Source organism: Nerophis lumbriciformis, linkage group LG14 (assembly GCF_033978685.3).
Source record: "Nerophis lumbriciformis linkage group LG14, RoL_Nlum_v2.1, whole genome shotgun sequence".
Taxonomy (NCBI): Eukaryota; Metazoa; Chordata; class Actinopteri; order Syngnathiformes; family Syngnathidae; genus Nerophis; species Nerophis lumbriciformis.
In genome coordinates, this window is record NC_084561.2 from 45,074,699 (window position 1) to 45,091,323 (window position 16,625).

The following is a 16,625-nucleotide window of genomic DNA, read 5'->3' on the forward strand; positions in this document are numbered from 1 at the left end:
ACTCCACAGTCCAAGTCCTGACAGCAAATACCTATAAAGTGTTTTAGTGTTTGCCGTCTTATGGATGAGTTCTACTAATTAGGAGTCTTTGTTTGTTTACTTACTACTAAAAAGCGAGTTGTCTAGTATGTTCACTATTTTATTTAAGGACTAAATTACAATAATAAACATATGTTTCATGCAATCTTAAAATTTTTTGTTCAAATAAAGACAATAATGAAATTTTTTGTTGTCCCCTTTGTTTAGAAGAGAATCTAAATACATTTTGGTACCGATGCCAAAATATTGGTATGGGCACAACCCCAGTAGTTGATGGTTTACTGACACGGAACAAAAGACCAGATTGGTAACGTTCACCTTTGCACACCAGGTGATTGTGGTCCTAATCAACAGTAAACCAGGTGAGTCCCTGCCACCATGCTGGAGTACAAACTGGAACCTTTTTGACTGCAAAGGTGAGCGAAAACATGTTCAAATGGTCCTTCCGGTGGAAATGCATTTAAGTCCCAGTCCTTGACTTGTACACAACACTGTGTGGAGGTTTCTGGTGGAAACAGGAAGGTTAGTTCCATCCTCAGACACCTTCAGAAGGGCAAAGACCTGGCAGTCACGTAGAAGAGTGGATCTAACAAGAGCGTGTTCAGTCTTTCACCCTGGTGATTATAAGACCTGACAGTCTACACCTCACTTTATACTCTCTGACTCCAAACATGATCTCATTTGGATTAACACCAACACACGGAAAACCAGTCAATCAACAATTTCATTTCAATTTTCGCCTTCCGCCCGATTGTAGAGATAGGCTCCAGCGCCCCCCGCGACACCGAAGGGAATAAGCGGTAGAAAATGGATGGATAAATAAGCAGGGGCGTCCATGACAACATTGCTTGGATGGCAACATATGTTGCACCAAAAGCTGTATGTACCTTTCAGCATTAATTGTGCCTTCACAGATGTGTAAGTTACCCATGTCTTGGCCACTAATACACCCCCATACCATCACACATGCTGCCTTTTACACTTTCACCCGAGAACAGTCCGGATGGTTCTTTTCCTCTTTGGTCCACAGTTTCCAAAAGCAATTTGAACTGTGGACTCGTCAGACCACGGAACACTTTTCCACTTTGCATCAGTCCATCTTCGATGAGCTCCGGGGCCCAGCGAAGCCGGCGGCGTTTCTGGGTGTTGTTGATAAATGGCTTTGGCTTTGCATTGTAGAGTTTTAACTTGCACTTACAGATGTAGCGACCAACTGTAGTTACTGACAGTGGGTTTCTGAAGTGTTCCTGAGCCCATGTGGTGATATCCTTTACACACGGATGTGGCTTTTTGACGCCGTACCGCCTGAGGCATCGAAGGTCATGGGCATTCAATGTTGATTTTCAGCCTTGCCGCTTGAAAGAGAGGTGAGTATGTTTATTAATATGACTGGCATCATGTCATTGGGTTTCATTTTAATGTATATTATATCAAAACAACACCACTGCTGTCAAGACTTGGTCCGGGGTGTGTGCTTTTCCAGGATGCAACGGAAAGTTGGCTCGTGCGAGACGGGAATGAAGGTACATGATTTATTATTATCAAAAAAAAGGAATAAATGAAAGCGCGCACAGTGGCGGAGAATAAATTATGAAACCAAAAGACTATAGCAAAAAAGTACAAACAAAAAACACGCACAATGGCGGAGAACAAACTGTGAAACCAAAAAGACTATAACTATGGAACAAAAACGTACTTGGCTTGGACAAAAGTCGTTGCTTGAGGAATTGACATGAAAAGAAGTATCAGGCATGAACAGAGCATAAATGTGTTGTGAGGTCGTCAGGACGAACAACAGAAAATGAATGAACTTAAATACTATGGACATGATTAACTAAGGCTGAAACGACGCGTCGACGTAGTCGACGTCATCGGTTACGTAAATACGTCGACGTCGTTTTTATGCTTCGACGCGTCGCATATTTACGTCACACTGCCGTCATGGCGGAGCGCAAAGCAGATGATGCGAGCGGTGCGAGCGAGGGAAAAAAAGCACGCCAAAAGTCGTCAAAAGTGTGGGAGTATTTCAATAAACAAATGTATATAATTCGGCATTATTTCGGCCAGTCGGCTTATAAAATCAGAGCCGATCAGTTTACGTTCACGCGCAGGTATAACGCAGCGCGCTCCTGTCTCATCTGCTGGTGCGCGAGCCCGGTAATTAGACCGCTGTGTCAAATCAAGGAGTACAAAAGACGCCAGCGCAGAGTGGAAAAAGGTTTAGTTCGTTACAGATAACCCAGAGTTGTGCCAAAAGTATGTAAGATTTAATATTTCTCTTCGTGGGTGTGGCGCACCTGTTGCGCTGGTGAGATGGGAGGGGGGGTTGTGTGCATGTAGCGTGCTTAGTCTGGAGGCTAAATACACACAGTGTGTTATGTAACTGTTGTTTAGTGTTGATATTCTTTGCTTAGTTTGATAAATGTTGGAGCAGTTTGCTTCATCAGGAGGGTGAAGTCGCTCAATTTAAAGTGTTGGATTTAACTGTGTTGGTGAGGGCGTAGAAAAAGGGGCATTTTTCTACCAGTAGACAGCGTTTAAGATTGAGTGTTTCACTGCTAAATTAATAATATATTTATATTGAATATGGATTTTAAATATGTATCTAAATAGGTGGTTAATTGGTTAGGTATTTATGTATTTGCATATTGGGTTTTCTGTTGCATTTATCTATTGTGTTTCTGGTGTTAAATGTATTTTATATGTATCTTGGTGCATTTATGTTGAGACAATTTATTTAAAATCTGTTTTAACTTAAAGGGAAAAGATGTGTCCATTTTCTTGCACTTGTTTAATGGTTAAGAGTTTGATAGCTAATTAATAGTTGTAAATTATGGGATTGATAATTGATTGATTTTTTACAGCATGTTAATCTTGTGGTGTTTTGTCCTTAAAGGTTTTTCACCTACTAAAGAAGCTAAAGGCTACTAAAGGCTACTAAAGGCTACTAAAGACAGCTAATGACAGCTAAAGAAACTAAAGTCTATTAACACTGCTAAAGACTGCTAAAAAGACTAAAGAAGAAAAAAGAAGCTGTTTCTTCGTTGGAAAAACTGTTGCAAACTAAAGGAAAATAAAAGGAAAAAGTAACTACGGTCTGGTCTTTTGAGTGAAATCCAGAAGCCACATTCAGCATTGGTACATCCCTTCAAGTGTGGGATAAGCACAGCGAAAAAAGCAAAACACTTGACAGTTGTTGTATGCACACTGTGTCGAGCGGAAATGGCCTATCATAGCAGCACAACGGCTATGAAGGAACATTTGAAAAGAAAACACCCGACAGCGTTCTTGCCATCACCATCAACTAGTCAATCGTCCGCGTGAGTATACATTGTCATCATTACACAAAATCATGAATGTGTCATTTGTATCTGCGTTGTAAATTCATAAACTAAAACACTGTTTCTCTCTGAGAGGCGCGTTTGGCATGCCTGTTCAGTGTTTACAAAGACGCGCTCCTCTTTAACGCTAACATTAATTAGTTGTGCAAATACCTTTTACAACATTAACAGTTACATATACTATGTACAAACCAACAATTAACTTTCACTTTAATCATACTATCATTGTTGTGTTATTAAGCAAAATAAGCAATACTTTTACTTTTGTTGAAATGTTTACACTGTTACAGAATATTTCGTTTTGCACTTTTTTGTATTGGATGTTTATCTTTATTTTTGCACATTTTAAAGCAAAATAAGCAATACTTTTACTTTAGAAATGTTTATACTATTGCAGAATATTAAGATTTGCACTGGATGTTTACTTTTATATTTGCACATTAAAAAGCAAATAAGCTACTTTTAATTTTGTTAAATGTTAAAAGTTTTAAATGTTTACATTGTTACAGAATATTTTGTCATGTTGTTGTCAATGTTGACTGAGTGGCCATACTTTTTTTTTTGTATATAAAAGTCATGCCTTTTGAAAAAACTGGTCAACATTTATTTTTTCATCTTCATTTTAAATGAAAAAAATAATCGGTAAAAGGAAAAATAATCTATAGATTAATCGACAAAATAATCTATAGATTAACCGATTAATCGAAAAAAATAATCTATAGATTAATCGATAGAAAAATAATCGTTAGCTGCAGCCTTATGATTAACAACAGGTGCGTGACTCAAAACAGGTGCGTGACATGACAGGTGAAACTAATGGGTAACTATGGTGACAAAACAAAACAAAAGTGCACAAAAAGTCCAAAAATAAAACCTGATCACACAGACATGACAACTGCAGATTATTTGTTGCTTCTCTTGGACTGATTTTCTAAATGTGCACAACTTGTGAAGCTGTTGTTTTAGGAAAGAATCTAGTGATATTTTACAGACTTATTATTTTTATTATTATTACCACTTTTTGTTGTCACGCTAATAAAAATACCAAAATCAAGGGGCGGTTGGCAACTTGCTAACATGCCAGCAGGCTTGAAGGACAACTGCATTATTGTAGCAAACATGCTCATCATCCACAATCCCTCAGTGAGACAAGGACACGCCTTTCCCTTTTCTTTGCATTCCAGATAGTGGAAAACTGCTAGCAAGAGGTGGCTCACAAAGCAGGTGTGTCCTTGTCTCCCGTCAGGATTGTGGAGGGTGGACAACATTTTTAAAAATGTGTATTTAACATTCCTTCAGGGAAATGACAACACGTCAAAGTTGAAAAAAAAGAAGATTGTTTTGTAAAGAAGAGCAGAGGTGTTTACTGCTCATTGTTGATGTTATTAAGATCGGAATAAAGGCAGCCATTCTTCAGCCCCGCCTTAACAGAGTGTGTAATTATATCTTGGCCTCCATGCATGACGACGGGCTGATGATGAAAAGGCTAAAAGGAACAAAATCAACATTTTTACAAACTGCTGGTCTCCCAAAGCCAGCAGGGACTGTTTTGTCTCCCTTTTGTCTGTCGGAGGAGCCTCACTTATGCAAATGTGAATTGTGCTTCTGAGAGCCTGAACTCTTCACTCCTCCTAGTTTGCTCCACAATAGTTCCGACACAGCGAGCGTCCTCCCGCGACCTCCGGCAAACGTTTGTCACAGCCTGCAGAGGAAGCAACATCAACAGTGCATCTCCTCTGGTCGGGCATGGGATTTAACTTAGGAAAAAAGACTGAAAACAAGCCAAGGTTCTGGGGGCCACAGGTTCCTCAAAGCTCCTGGTTTTTCAGCAATTGAACATGCAAAAATTAGCACCATTTAAGGATGTTTTAGTGTCAAAAGAATTGAACATAATGACGTAAATACATAGCCTATTTATCCAAATGTCTGTTTCAGTCATTATGTTATTTAGTCACTACAGTAATTATGTTCACATCCACAGGAACCACATGGGTTAGCCTACTCTATACAGTATTTACAACCTTACTAGTGTTCACTTCACAGCCACAGATGGTTCATCTAGTTATTGACATTATTTACACATTAATATGTCTGTTTCAATCACTATGTTATTTAGTCACTACAGTAGTTATGTTTACATCCACAGGAACCACATGGGTTAGCCTACTCTATACAGTATTTACAACCTTACTAGTGTTCACTTCACAGCTACAGATGGTTCATCTACTTATTTCCATTATTTACACATTACTTTGTTTCAGTCACTATGTTATTTAGTCACTACAGTAATTACAACTTGTGTTCACATCCACAGGAACCACGTGGGTCAGTCTACTCTATACAGTATTTACAACCTTACTAGTGTTCACTTCACAGCCACAGATGGTTCATCTACTTATTGACATTATTTACACATTACTATGTCTGTTTCAGTCACTATGTTATTTAGTCACTACAGTAATTACAACTTGTGTTCACATCCACAGGAACCACATGGGTGAGCCTACTCTATACAGTATTTACAACCTTACTAGTGTTCACTTCACAGCCACAGATGGCTCATCTTGTTATTTACATTATTTACACATTACTATGTCTGTTTCAGTCACTATGTTATTTAGTCAATACAGTAATTATGTTCACATCCACAGGAACCACATGGGTTAGCCTACTCTATACAGTATTTACAACCTTACTAGTGTTCACTTCACAGCCACAGATGGTTCATCTAGTTATTGACACTATTTACACATTACTATGTCTGTTTCAGTCACTATGTTATTTAGTCACTACAGTAATTATGTTCACATCCACAGGAACCACATGGGTTAGCATACTCTATACAGTATTTACAACCTTTCTAGTGTTCACTTCACAGCTACAGATGGTTCATCTAGTTATTGACATTATTTACACATTACTATGTCTGTTTCAGTCACTATGTTATTTAGTCACTACAGTAATTATGTTCACATCCACAGGAACCACATGGGTGAGCCTACTCTATACAGTATTTACAACCTTACTAGTGTTCACTTCACAGCCACAGATGGTTCATCTAGTTATTGACATTATTTACACATTACTATGTCTGTTTCAATCACTATGTTATTTAGTCACTACAGTAGTTATGTTTACATCCACAGGAACCACATGGGTTAGTCTACTCTATACAGTATTTACAACCTTACTAGTGTTCACTTTACAGCTACAGATGGTTCATCTACTTAGTTCCATTATTTACACTTTACTTTGTTTCAGTCACTATGTTATTTAGTCACTACAGTAATTACAACTTGTGTTCACATCCACAGGAACCACATGGGTTAGCCTACTCTATACAGTATTTACAACCTTACTAGTGTTCACTTCACAGCCACAGATGGTTCATCTAGTTATTGACACTATTTACACATTACTATGTCTGTTTAAGTCACTATGTTATTTAGTCACTACAGTAATTGTGTTCACATTCACAGGAACCACATGGGTTAGCCTACTCTATACAGTATTTACAACCTTACTAGTGTTTACTTCACAGCTACAGATGGTTCATCTACTTATTTCCATTATTTACACTTTACTTTGTTTCAGTCACTATGTTATTTAGTCGCTACAGTAATTACAACTTGTGTTCACATCCACAGGAACCACATGGGTTAGCCTACTCTATACAGTATTTACAACCTTACTAGTGTTCACTTCACAGCCACAGATGGTTCATCTAGTTATTGACATTATTTACACATTACTATGTCTGTTTCAGTCACTATGTTATTTAGTCACTACAGTAATTATGTTCACATCCACAGGAACCACATGGGTTAGCCTACTCTATACAGTATTTACAACCTTACTAGTGTTCACTTCACAGCTACAGATGGTTCATCTAGTTATTTCCATTATTTACACATTACTTTGTTGCAGTCACTATGTTATTTAGTCACTACAGTAATTATGTTGACATCCACAGGAACCACATGGGTTAGTCTACTCTATACAGTATTTACAACCTTACTAGTGTTCACTTCACAGCCACACATGGTTCACCTTGTTATTGACATTATTTACACATTAATATGTCTGTTTCAATCACTATGTTATCTAGTCACTACAGTAATTATGTTTACATCCACAGGAACCACATGGGTTAGCCTACTCTATACAGTATTTACAACCTTACTAGTGTTTACTTCACAGCTACAGATGGTTCATCTACTTAGTTCCATTATTTACACTTTACTTTGTTGCAGTCACTATGTTATTTAGTCACTACAGTAATTACAACTTGTGTTCACATCCACAGGAACCACATGGGTTAGCCTACTCTATACAGTATTTACAACCTTACTCGTGTTCACTTCACTTCATTCATCTAGTTATTGACATTATTTACACTCTGATTGGCCAGTCCCTAATGTTTTGCCCTAATCCTAAAAAACCGTGACTCATTATAGTAAACAACAACCAATCATGGATGTTCTTATACGTAAACCAACCAATCATCATTGATGTTTCCCGTATAGTTTGTCCCCTGACCGTGGAGTTGCTTCGCTACGTAGCTTCCATTTTTAACTTCATCATTTTTTTATGGAAAACCGTAGTTTTTACCGCTGGATGATCAAAAACCGTACTCGTTACGGGGAAAACTGTAATTGTTGGCAGGTATGGCAAAGATAGGGATCAATCAGATTTTAACACCGATTGTAGGTGGGGAAAAAACGAAGAAAAAATGAAAATATTTTTTAATACAAAAGCCAAAAGCAGTGAAGTTGTCAGGTTGTGTAAATGGTAAATAAAAAGAGAATACAGCAAATCCTTTTCAACTTATATTCAATTGAATAGACTGCAAAGACAAGATATTTCATGTTCACACTGAGAAACTTTGTTCTTTTTTGCAAATAATCATGAACTTAGAATTTAATAGCAGCAACACATTGCAAAAAAGGCACTTTTACCACTGTGTTACATGACCTTTCCTTTTAACAACACTCAGTAAAGGTTTGGGAACTGAGGAGACACATTTTTGAAGTGGAATTCTTTCCCATTCTTGCTTGATGTACAGCTTAAGTTGTTCAACAGTCTCCCTTCTCATATTTTAGCCTTCAACATTTTCAATGTGAGGCATGTCTGGACTACAGGCAGGTAAGGCTGAAACGACGCGTCGACGTAGTCGACGTCATCGATTACGTAAATACGTCGACGCCGTTTTTGTGCGTCGGCGCGTCGCATATTTACGTCACACTACTTTACTGTCATGGCGGAGCGCAAAGCAGACGATGCGAGCGAGGGGAAAAAAGCACGCCAAAAGTCGTCAAAAGTGTCGGAGTATTTCAATAAACGGCCTAATAATGTTGTTGTATGCACACTGTGTCGAGCGGAAATGGCCTATCATAGCAGCACAACGGCTATGAACGAACATTTGAAAAGAAAACCCCCGACAGCGTTCTTGCCATCACCATCAACAAGTCAATCGTCCGCGTGCGTATACGTTGTCATCATTACACAAAAACATGAATGTGTCATTTGTATCTGCGTTGTAAATTCATAAACTAAAGCACCGTTTCGCTCTGAGAGGCGCGTTTGGCGTGCCTGTTCAGTGTTTACAAAGACGCGCTCCTCTTTAACGCTGTGGAGAGGCGGCGCCGGCGAGCGAGCGGCGAGGCGGGGCGCGCCGGGAGCGACGCCGCAATCGTGCCCAGGTGCGCGATCCGCGCAGTTGGAAGAGAAAAGACTTTGTGTAAAATTAAAAGATTGTAAACCTGGCAAAGCCGTCTGGCGTTCAGTCTGTCGGTCCTGAAAGAACCCCACGGCACAAGACGTGTCACAAACGCTAACGTTAATTAGTTGTGCAAATACCTTTTACAACATTAACAGTTACATATACTATGTACAAACCAACAATTAACTTTCACTTTAATCATACTATCATTGTTGTGTTATTAAGCAAAATAAGCAATACTTTTACTTTTGTTGAAATGTTTACACTGTACACTTTTTTGTATTGGATGTTTAGCTTTATTTTTGCACATTTTAGCAAATAAGCAATACTTTTACTTTTGTTGAAATGTTTACACTTGTTACAGAATATTTCCGTTTTGCACTTTTTTGTATTGGATGTTTGTCTTTATTTTTGCACATTTTAAAGCAAAATAAGCAATACTTTTACTTTTGAAATGCTTATACTATTCCAGAATATTAAGATTTGCACTGGATGTTTACTTTTATATTTGCACATTAAAAAGCAAATAAGCTACTTTTAATTTTGTTAAATGTTAAAAGTTTTAAATGTTTACATTGTTACAGAATATTTTGTCATGTTGTTGTCAATGTTGACTGAGTGGCCATACTTTTTTTTTTGTAAATAAAAGCCATGCCTTTTGAAAAAACTGGCCTACATTTATTTTTTCCTCTTCACTTTAAATAAAAAAAAAAATCCGTAAAAGGAAAAATAATCTATAGATTAATCGAAAAAATAATCTATAGATTAACCGATTAATCGGAAAAATAATCTATAGATTAATCGATAGAAAAATAATCGTTAGCTGCAGCCCTACAGGCAGGCCAGTCTAGTACCCGCACTCTTTTACTATGAAGCCACGCTGTTGTAACACGTGGCTTGGCATTGTCTTGCTGAAATAAGCAGGGGCGTCCATGGTAACGTTGCTTGGATGGCAACATATGTTGCACCAAAACCTGTATGTACCTTTCAGCATTAATGTTGCCTTCACAGATGTGTAAGTTACCCATGTCTTGGCCACTAATACACCCCCATACCATCACACATGCTGCCTTTTCCACTTTACGCCTAGAACAATCCGGATGGTTCTTTTCCTCTTTGTTCCGGAGGACACGACGTCCACAGTTTCCAAAAACAATTTTAAATGTGGACTCGTCAGACCACAGAAGACTTTTCCACTTTGTATCAATCCATCTTAGATGAGCTCGGGCCTGTCAGGCTTGCCCCTGACAGTTTGGTTGTGTTTTAGTTTTTCCTCTGTGTGTGTAGTATTTCCTGTCAGCGCTCTTGTTTTGGTTCTGTTTCCTGTTTGTCTCCCTGAGTGCTGTGTCCCCTCAGCTGTGGCTGATTGGCACCTGGCCACACCTGGTGTCAATCAGCCAGCTGCTATTTATACCTGCCCTACCCTCCAGTCACTGCTGGATTATTGTCATTGTCATTGTCACTACTACCTGTCTTAATACTTGTCGTTGTAGCTCTGTCTACTTTTGTTTCACTCTGCTCATGTCCTAGTTCCTTCGTGTCACAGTAAGTGTTTTTGTCTCTTGTCCACAGTTAGCCTCTGTGCTATTTTAGTTCTCAGCCAAGTTTGTTCTCCGCCTTGTGCGCGCCTTTTGTTTGTTCCCTTTTGCTTGTTTTTTTTGCCATAGTATTAAATCATGTTTTCTCGCTCAATGCCTGCCGTCATCTCTGCATCTTGGGGTTCGTCACCAACAAACTCTGACAGGGCCCAACGAAGCGTTTCTGGGTGTTGTTGATAAATGGCTTTGGCTTTGCATAGTGGAGTTTTAACTTGCACTTACAGATGTAGCGACCGACTGTAGTTACTGACAGTGGTTTTCTGAAGTGTTCCGGAGCCCATGTGGTGATATCCTTTACACACTGATGTGGCTTTTTGATGCCTGAGGGGTCCAAGGTGTGTAATATCATGGCTTACGTGCAGTGATTTCTCCAGATTCTCTGAACCTTTTGATGATATTACATACCGTAGATGGTGAAATCCCTAAATTCCTTGCAATAGCTGGTTGAGAAATGTTGTTCTTAAACAATTTGCTCAGGCATTTGTTGACAAAGTGGTGACCCTCGCCCCCGTCCTTGTTTGTGAATGACTGAGCATTTCATGGAAGCTGCTTTTATACCCAATCATGGCACCCACCTGTTCCCAATTAGCATGGGATGCTCTGTGGGATGTTCCAAATAAGTCTTTGATGAGCATTCCTCAACTTTCTCAGTCTTTTTTGCCACTTGTGCCAGCTTTTTTGAAACATGTTGCAGGCATCAAATTCCAAATGAGCTAATATTTGCGAAAAATAACAACGTTTTCCAGTTGGAACTTTAAGTATCTTGTCTTTGCAGTCTATTCAATTGAATATAAGTTGTTGTATTCTCTTTTTATTTACCATTTACACAACGTGACAACTTCACTGCTTTGTGTTTTTACAGGTATAAAAAAGACGGACAATAGAGGGACAAATCAAATGCCTCCCCCACTTAACTCTTACCGGAGCTGCTTCCAACAGAGCATCCAGAGAACATCAGACCACGGTCCTGGCCATTTCATGATGGAAAAACCATGGCGCCACATCCATCTGCCGGGGGAAATGAATGAGAAGAAAAAGGTTATAAAACAATAAAGTCAAATGTCAGCCAGCAGAAAGGAGTTTAGTCACGCATGACAAAGACGATGGTACGCTATGACATCATCGATGGCTCCTCGCAGGTTCTTCTCTGACTGGAGCTTGGCTTCCCCCACAAATAATGTCATCCCTGATCATTTCATGTCACATTGGAGAAATGTATGTCGTTTCCATGGTTACGCTTGTTGGGCCTGCATGGGAGGAATTAGGTTGACTAAGTCCAAAGGCTTAGAGCAGCGTAATGCAGGGGGCGACTGCTCCAAAACAAACTTTGCTAAGTCCTGTGGTGTGTGTGTGTGTGTGTGTGTGTGTGTGCTTTCACTTAAGCAGACTTTCTAAATGAATCACTTTAGCACTTGATGTCTTTGTTCATCTTGTAGCGTGTTTATTCCACACAATAAGGAAGCACGACTTGTACTGGACATCATGTCAGCTTAGGTGACCCTCAATTGACCACTAGAAACTGCAACTTTTTACACATACTTGCCAACCTTGAGACCTCCGATTTCGGGAGGTGGGGGGTGGGGGGCGTGGTCGGGGGCGTGGTTGGGGGCGGGGCTAAGAGGGGAGGAGTATATTTACAGCTAGAATTCACCAAGTCAAGTATTTCATATATATATATATATATATATATATATATATATATATATATATAAGAAATACTTGACTTTCAGTGAATTCTAGCTATATATATATATTTATTTTATTATATATAAATATACTGTATATATATATATATATATATATATATATATAAATAAAAGAAATACTTGAATTTCAGTGTTCATTTATTTACACATATATACACACTAGAGATGCGCGGATAGGCAAATATTTCATCCGCAACCGCATCAGAAAGTCGTCAACCATCCGCCATCCACCCGATGTAACGTTTGATCAGAACTGCACCCGCCCGCCATCCGCCCGCACCCGCCCGTTGTTATATATCTAATATAGACGATGCAAGGAATTAGTGAGGCATACCTGCCAACTACTCCGGTTTTCCCGTAATTCGTATGGTTTTCATCAACCTATTCCGGGTTACGGTTGCAGTGATAAAAAATACGGTTTTTCATTAATTAAAAAAAAAAAAAAGGGTGAAAACTACGCGAATTGCACCTTGTGCAGACAAGATTTTTCGATCGGACACGGAGGAATTAGCGATGTAAAAGACCACGTTGGGACAAAAAAACACAAGTCTAATGCCGTTGCTAGCGATACAAGTGGAAAACTTTCAACGTTTTTCGTCGCCCAAACAGATTCTTTGGATGTGATAAATGCCGAAGTTTTATTTACGGAGGCAATAATTGAGCATGGACTTCCAATCGCACTGGCTGATCACATGGGACAGTTACATGTTTGTAATGCAACCTTTAAAAATCATTACGCGGTGATCGCGGTCCCAAAAATAAACTTTTCTTGCATGATAATGTCCAGAAAAATTCGCTTTATATTACTATAGAGTCCTTTTAACGAATGAGTTTGATGGTTTATCACAAACCTTAAATGAAAGAAGTCCTTTGTTCTCCTGCACCATGCATGCACTTTGGCCTTGCTTCGTGTTTGGTGCGCAATCCTGTTGGCTGTATTTCACAGCACGACATACTGTTAAAAGTGTTTATACTATTTATGCTTTCAAGTCCAAGTTGAAGAAATCTTGTTAAATGTTGACAGCATAACTACCAAAATACAGAAGTATGTCCTTAATATTTTTGCAGTGCTATTTCTGTTGAAAAGTTCAAATGATTACATTAGAGATGTGATGTCCCACTTTTCAAGTGTCTGATGGCTTAAATTAATTGTCATTAATTTTTCATATTTTGAATTCTTTTGAAAGGCTTACAAAAAAACTACATTTGAATTGTAATTCCATGCTATTGACAGGACTATTAATTTTAATGAAGTTAGCTTACCATGTTTACAGTATGATAATTGTGATAGAAATGTGAATTTTAGGCACAGAATATTTTTTACAATTGAACAAGGCAGTAGATTATACAAGCTTGGACAGAAAGTTAATAATGACACCAATTTTTTTTTTAATGGAATTGTTTAGTACTGTTTTACCATTTGTTTACTGTAAAAAGTGTTTATACTTTCAATTAACAAATTGAAGTCTTGTGAAAGGTTGACAGGATAACTGGCATTAACTGTCAAAATAATTTCAAACTATTGAAGTTAGCTTACAGAATAAACATGTCAATCAACCCATATGATTTTTGCTGTAATATTTTTGTTTTGAAAAGTCACTGTGACTGATAGAAAAGTGATGGTTTTAGCAACATTTTAACCTGTCTGAATGCTAATAATCATTTTGCGTCGGGGGGCGAAGCCCTGAACCCTCCACCAGGACTTTGTCCTGGACCTACCGGGGCCTGCGGCCCTTGGAACCTGGCTACTAGGTTTTTCTGATTTCAAAAGTTGGCAGGTATGGTGAGGTTATAAAGCTTTTGCCTGTTAAAGAAAGGAGACTGATCCAATGCAGCACAGACTTTCGCGTGCCACGCTGTCACGACCCAGACGCACACCAGTGCGCAATCATATGGGAGCCACGCTGAGCGCACCTCCAAGCGCGTCTCGCTGCCGGCGACGGCCAGGTATGGGCCCACGCTCCAGCGCCATCCATTTTCAGGGCTAGTTGATTCGGCAGGTGGGTTGTTACACACTCCTTAGCGGGTTCCGACTTCCATGGCCACCGTCCTGCTGTCTATATCAACCAGGGTGAGCCCCACCCCTTTCGTGAGCGCACTGCGCGCGGAGTGACCCCTGTTACGCGCCCCCGGCAACAGGGGTGGCGGGCAGGTAAGCTGCGCGGGCGGAGCGCGCGGAGTGACCCCTGTTACGAGCCCCCGGCCACGAGGGTGGCGGGCAGGTAAGCTGCTTACCTGCTGCGCGTGACGCCGGCCGCGGCGAAGGCGGACGAGGCGGGGTGTCGGTGCGGTGGGCGCGGTAGTGACCCTGGACGTGCGTTGGGCCCTTCTCGCGGATCGCCTCAGCTACGGCTCCAGGTGGGGCCCTCTCGGGGGAAGGGGCCTCGGTCCCGGACCCCGGCGAGGCGTCCCTTCTCCGCTCCGTAAAAGTGTCCATCTCTTTTTCTTTTTTTTCTTCTGTTGTGGCATATGCTGCAGGTGCCTGCTCGTTTTTCGTATGTGGGTAACAACATTTAACTATGTATATATATTTCCCAATTGGTTTAACTGCCACCCGCAAAAAAAAATAAAAAAATATCTAATTAATCCGCCCGACCCGACCCGCGCGCGGATAAAATCTTTTTTTTTTTTTATTTCATCCGCCCGATCCGCGGATCATCCGCGGACTCCGCGGTTGTGCCCGCAAACCGCGCATCTCTAATATATATATATATATATATATATATACATATATAAGAAATACTTGACTTTCAGTGAATTCTAGCTATATATATATTTATTTTATTATATATATACATATATATATATATATATATAAATACTGTATATATATATATATATATATATATATATATATATATATATATATATATATATATATATATATATATATATAAATAAAAGAAATACTTGAATTTCAGTGTTCATTTATTTACACATATATACACACATAACACTCATCTACTCATAGTTGAGTTAAGGGTTGAATTGTCCATCCTTGTTCTATTCTCTGTCACTATTTTTCCAACCATGCTGAACACCCTTTCGCAGGTACCCAGAAAGGTTTCGAGTACCACCAAAAAAACGGAATCTCTGAAGACAGTATAAAAATCTGTGTTAAAGGTGTACAAATACTGTTTGTATAATAAACATGTTATTTTTTTTTTTTTACAAATGAGGGTTAAGAGTTCAGTACTAAAAAAGAAAAGAAAAGAATGTGGCTTAAGTACAGTTTTTTAATTGAGCTGCTGCATTTTTTGGTTGGGTTGTTTATTTATTTTGAGTAACTTCGGCATGGCGCAGTGGGAGAGTGGCCGTGCGCAACCCGAGGGTCCCTGGTTCAATCCCCACCTAGTACCAACCTCGTCATGTCCGTTGTGTCCTGAGCAAGACACTTCACCCTTGCTCCTGATGGGTGCTGGTTAGCGCCTTGCATGGCAGCTCCCTCCATCAGTGTGTGAATGTGTGTGTGAATGGGTAAATGTGGAAGTAGTGTCAAAGCGCTTTGAGTACCTTGAAGGTAGAAAAGCGCTATACAAGTACAACCCATTTATCATTATCATTTATAACTTCTATACATTTCTAAAAGGGGAGGAATGTAATAGTGATCTATGTTTGTCTGTTGCCATCTCCTGGTGAATGTTGGCTATAGCGTACTGGGGTTACTTTTTGGTTGGCCAACGATTTAAGTGGTGTTGCGCACCTGACGTCACTCAGGTCCGCATGGAGCTGGAGGGGGCGTGGCTTCCAGCTCCGCCTGAATTTCGGGAGAACATTTTTCCCGGGAGGTTTTCGGGAGAGGCGCTGAATTTTGGGAGTCTCCCGGAAAATCCGGGAGGGTTGGCAAGTATGTTTTTACGTCACACTTTCAACCTACTCGTATGGATTCTTCATTCATCACTCCAAGCAACGTTTGTGAGTTTTACAATGTACAAACCCCGTTTCCATATGAGTTGGGGAATTGTGTTAGATGTAAATATAAACGGAATACAATGATTTGCAAATCATTTTCAACCCATATTCAGTTGAATATGCTACAAAGACAACATATTTGATGTTCAAACTGATAAACTTTTTTTTTTTTTGCAAATAATCATTAACTTTAGAATTGATGCTAGCAACACATGACTAAGAAGTTGGGAAAGGTGGCAATAAATACTGATAAAGTTGAGGAATGCTCAATACATATATATATATATATATATATACCGTATTTTCC